This window comes from Amblyomma maculatum, chromosome 1 (assembly GCF_055883805.1).
Source record: "Amblyomma maculatum isolate TAMU_Amacu chromosome 1, ASM5588380v1, whole genome shotgun sequence".
Taxonomy (NCBI): Eukaryota; Metazoa; Arthropoda; class Arachnida; order Ixodida; family Ixodidae; genus Amblyomma; species Amblyomma maculatum.
In genome coordinates, this window is record NC_139344.1 from 155,482,642 (window position 1) to 155,488,645 (window position 6,004).

Here is a 6,004-nt window from a genome sequence, read left to right on the forward strand (position 1 = left end):
CAAACATTGATGTAAGGCAGAATTAGTGAAAAAAATTTAATTTCATCATCACCTTTTCACATATTGTGGGACAAATATATGCAGCCTGTATGACTTACACAGTGAACCTTTAAGTCTCAAGCAATGTGACTTTGATGCAAAGAAATTATATATTTTCTCAGTACAGTTGCCTTGCACAAACTCTTGACAACGGCTGTACATACTACTTCTCAGACGTCCTCTTGTTAAATACTTGATTTCTCGACGAGGCGGTGTATAGCTACTCAATCACGTGAGCATCTTTGAATATTCTTATGTACAGTCACACACATTTAAGATGGCAAACTTAGTGCACATAACCTGCTCCGCCAAGCACTGCGTAAAACATGCAGAAAACAATTTTGCCTCTAGCAGGGCCCACGTGGTTTGTTTCTGCGCATAATTTATTGGCTTTGGTGCGGCAAAACCAAAACTTAGGCATACAACCCAGACCCTGCAAAGTGGTATCTATGTCCAGCCCACTGTGTTGCACTTTCAGAGTTCCCAAGGTGATAGGAGTTTCCATGTTCTCCGACCTGGTCACTGCAAATCACTCACTTTGAGTTCGCTGCTTTTTAGGTGCTGTGTGTGAATCTGTTTTCACGACACGGTCACATGGTTCAACTGGTTGGCGGTCGTCTCTCGGGCATTTGCCCCAAGTCACCCTTCAGGCAAGGTCCAAGGGTGCGAGAGCTACCCGAACCGCACGATGCACACGTTACATGTAATACAGACGCTACCTGTTAAACTGAGCGTTAGAGTAGGTGTTCGGCTCCTGTAACATCGTGCCGCTTCATTTTGATAAACTGGTGCTGTCACTTACGTCGCTTTTGAGCATGGCAACATAATTTTGGTGAAGCGAGTCCGCAGTACAAAATTGACCAATTTATTAACGGATAGAATGCCATTGGATTTTCGCGTAATGGGAAAAGTGATGCTTTTGAATTAAAAAACAGCAATGAGTGCCCATGGTGGCCAAAGTGATACAGAAAACCTGCTGCTGCTAATGAGCAGTGGCGTCGCTAGGGTCACCCGCACCCGGTGCGGAGGCACGGAAGTGTGAGGCGGGTGACTGGAACGAGGAACGAAAAAGGCACAGGTGATAAATGAACAAGACAAAGGCTGCCGGAGAGATACTGCCAGCGGTCCTCGCTTGAGAAAGAAGAGTGAACTGCACATACAAAAAAAGAGGCGATGCGGCAGCGCCGCCGCCGATGGCTGTCGTCTAACACGTTACCGCGCAGGGGTTTCCGACGGGTATCATGTTAATACACAAGCGCGGTCCAACGTTAAAATGGCGCGAAGTCTCTGGCATAAACTAGGCATGTCTTTTCAAGCACTCCACACAACAGGATCATTCATTCTACAAGAAGATTACACTTGCCAGTCAGTGTCTCAGCGGCACCAATGCGCGCATTTTCACGTCTTTACACAATAATTCATTTCGCCTCCCGCCCCTTCCTCCCTCTCACTGCCCAGCTGCACACCCCTCGCGACGCCACTGCTAATGAGAGAAGTTAGTTGCTAGCAGTGCCTTTATGGGAGAAATAAGACAAAATAAATTTCTGAGCTCAATGAATGAATAAAATACTCCAGTTTAATTTTAAATGTCTTAAATCAGCTATAGCAAGCACAGTAATGGGTGCTAAAGCTGAACTGTTTCACATTCAGGCAGGACTGTATAGCTATGTCACTGCTCCTTTGAGGTTTTGCTCCTTTGATGAGGACCCTTTTTCTCTAAAGGCCTTTAAGAAGTGCCATGTGGCAGGTGTTAAACTGCACTTGTTACTTACTATGACCTTATTTTTCTTTAATAAGAACTTTTGTGGTGGTCTGGAAGAAATATAGGAAGGTTGTGAACACTGCCATAAATGGATTATACTTGCGGAAAACTCGAGCTCCCTTTCGTGACATTGGCAGTTCTTTTGAACGTCCAGTCTGGTGTGCCACTGTATGTTTTGATGATTGCATTTAAAATGGTAGCTTCGGGTATGCACTGAATAATGGCCCCCAGACCAAGTAATGTGCTAGACTTGAAAACTGAAGGCATAGAACAGTTTACAAGTACCATTTTGTTTATATTCCTAATTTAGTTCTTTATCATTAATGTGTTTTTATTTACCTACCAAGGGTCGTCAATCACAAACAGCTCGGAAGGCATTTGCTTCGATTGCTGGAATCTTTCCAGCCAGCCTCTCTGGCACCATGATTGTTGAGAATTTATAAATGTGTGCAAAATTTCAGGTGCATCTGATGTGCTACTTTCAAATTTACATAGAAGTTGCAGGTTAGCCGGCGTTAGTCGGCATTTCACACTACACTGGTGAATGTGCATGTTGGGTACTAGGTGTTTCCATGAAAAGCTGCCAGTAACATTTAAAAACTGGCATTTTGCAGCATAGAGGTGGCTGTTGCAGCATATTTACTAGTGCTAGCAAGTGTAAAGAAGCCTTAATTGATTATAAACTGCTGGTATAAATATTAGTACACTTGAATCTGGATATATCAAAGGAAGTCATGAGAGTTCGACGTCAGTATTAAAACGTGCCAGTAGATGAGCTCCTCCGTAACCCCAAAGACATTAATATGATGTACTCACGCTAAGAACACATTTTTGTGGGCCAGACCGAATCGTCGAAGCTAGCGTCTAGCACTGTGCGGCAGAAATACCGCTGGAGTTTGGAGCTTTGGACTCTCATCAAAGCTGCAGCAGATGGGGTTTTGGGGAAAGCCACTGCCAGTTATAAGAGGTCTAATTCTGTTCCTAGTACAGTATAAACACATTAACAACCCGATTAAAATTGGGTACAGGTGATTTTTTCTCTTTCAGCAACGAAGCAGGCCACGCGAGAGCCAAGCCGCAAGCCTAGGCTAGCTTCACCACATGACAGTTAGTGCACCGAACTCTGGCTTTTGCGCACAACAGCAGTGCCATGTTTAAAACAAGCACGCCAAACTGAAGGCGTGCTCGACGTTGATTTTATTATGCATTTTACAGCATTAGCGTTACCAGCAGGTACCCAAGGACGTTCAGCCGATCTGGCTCCATGCGTGCAAAGTTATCGCAAGAGGATCATTAGGAAAAATAACCTTTGCAGGGGCACGGCGCACAGTTTGAAATGTTGAATGTTCCATTTGCAGGAGTTCAACAAACGTGAATAACACAGTCTGCTATACTTTTGAATTTCGTCTCCAAGGTGATAATTTGGGAGTCCCAATATAACCAAATTCAATACACCCAAGTTCGATATATCAAAGTTTGACTAATATTTAACTAAGTAGCAGTTAGACATATCTCGTTGTAATGAGAAATTTGTAGCCAGCTGCCAGTAGTAGTCATGTCAACTTCAGAATTGCGAAAATGCAATTGTGCTTTTTGCTGCAGCACAACGAATTCCAGTTTTTGTGGTGAACCAAATCGGAACCACAGAGTGCAGCCCCATTTTGTGAAGATGTTCGCGCAAAACTCTTCACAACAAGTTTTTACTAATGTGTCACTGCTCTTAGGTAACATAGACAAAACACCTTTTGCTCGATTGCTATTACCGATCATCGTGGAAAACTCGTTGACAGTCATCAATAGCTTGACGTTAACGAGGTGATCGAAGCTTGGCATCAGAAGTTTTTAGCTTTGAGTGGCCCAAATGCATCTCTCATTAAGATTGCCTTTGCATAAAGAACCTCTTTATCAGAATGTATAGCTTGAATAGCTTCTGCTTTGGTGCTTTCATACGAGCTTTCAAGCTTTCAACAAGTTCCGTGGGCACAGTTCCAGAAACCAGGAAAAATCGTGTTTTACCAGACTCTTTAGGAACACATTTGGGGTGCGAAAACCGGGTAAAAACGAACAACCCTATGTATATGTATCATGTGGCCTTTAATGTTCTTATATATGCTCCCATATAAGTATACCAGTGGCCTATTGTGTCTCCCATATCCTGCACTGCTTGCTGAAGCCCTCCAGCAGCATTTATTAGAAATGCACAAATATTTCAAATTTTCAAATAATTGGCATGAAGTTCAAATACGATTCAACATATTCAACTTTCAAAAACAAGGCCCTCTCCAGCGCTGCACAGCATACTGCCGCGATCAGTCTATGCGGTAGAAGGTTTGAGCAACATGCTCTGGTCTATTCCCTCACTGTGAAGCACCTGCTTGCAACACCACTATGCACCATCTACTGAGAACATGCCCGGGAACTTCGTTCATGCATGATAATGTCTTCCAAAATGCAGGGCTTTCGTCTACTAACAACTCCCATTTTCACGTATGGTTAAACATTTACGCTCGGAGTTTGTGACTTTTTACACATATCTGGACTGCATGCATTTTTAAAACTCTTCACAATGATGCCCTTTAATACCACCTTTTATGCCATGTGCAAACTTAGCATCATAAGTAAATAAACAAGTATAGACTGTTCATGCGGCGGTATTCGTAGCATGGCATCCAAGATAGGGTGGTACGCCAGACCTGAAGCAGGTGTGCCTTGGCGTCATGAGAGATGGCTAACTCACACACTGTCGCACAATTCACTGACCAATCAGTGCCGATCATGTCACCTGCTAACTAGCACCAGCTTGAGGCATGCTCGTGATCTTTTCTCACAGTGCCAATGCTAAATTTTCTCGAGAATGGAGTGTTTAGTATCACATTAAAAACTTAATCACAATCAAGGAGATGCCTTTAGAAAAATAAGGGGGGAGAGGGGGGGAATTACTGCACATATTACCAGCAGTTGTGGCATCACTAAAGCTGGCGTATTTGTGCGTAATGGTACCCTTATTTTTTATTTATTTATTTAGACATACTGCAGGCCATCACTTTGGCCCAAGCAGGAGGTGCCCCCCCCCCCCCCCCCCCCATTGCATAAAAATACAGATATAACCAGCAAACACACTAGAACAATGTACAGCAGAACAATAAAAACTCTACAATTGGTTAAAATGGCTTCCCAGCATTTCTATAAAAGCATCTGACTCAAATATACCAACGGGAAGGGAATTGCAGTCTGCAACTGTTCGGAGGAAAAAGCTAGACTAATGAGCGTTTCTTTTGGCAAAAATTAGGGCTAATTATGTATAGTTTTTCTAGTGTTAAGTGCTTTCACACAGTCGGGCAACTTGGCTGATTTTCCTTCTTATCTCTAACGTTTGGATACTATTTTCTTGCATTAACTGAGTCGGTGAATCATCCCTTTTATATCTACTGAAAATATATCAGATCGCCTTTGTACTTGCTCTAATTGACTGATGTCTTTCTTGGTATAAGGGTTCCACACTACAGCTGCATATTCCAGTCTGGATCTTACAAGGGAATTGTAGGCTATCATCTTAGTATTTACTGGAGAACCTTTTAAGCTTTTTAATGTACCACAGCTTCCTTACAGCCGTTGAACATATTTTTACCTGGAAACGCGGTACCAAAGTGATGTGCTCACTGACGAAGACGACGACGACGACAAAGCGTTGAGAAAGAGGACGACGCACACAGAGTGGACACTGCACGGCTACTGAAGTCTCAGCGCCGAGTTCAGCCCATCGCAGTGCTGTTACATTAAGTGCATCCCCGTAACATCTTGGTGGAGGTCGCGGGTTCGACACAATCTGACGCTGGATCTCCGCAGTGGCCGTCACCTCGGAACCGTCACGATGACAACCGACGCGGCTCCATCTACCTCCGCAACCCCAACTGTCGTCGTAGCCCACCCCCGTGACCCTGGCTCATTCTGCGGTACAGATGAGGTCGACGTCGAGGACTGGCTTTCGCTTTATGAGCGTGTTAGCCAGCACAACAGGTGGGATGCCACGCTGATGCTGGCCAATGTCATCTTCTACCTTACTGGCACGGCACGCGTTTGGTTCGAAACGCATGAAGCAGAAATACCCTCCTGGGATATTTGCAAACAAAAACTCCGTGACCTGTTCGGAAAACCGGTTGGCCGTCAACTCGCCGCTAAGAGGGACCTCGCCAAACGTGCCCA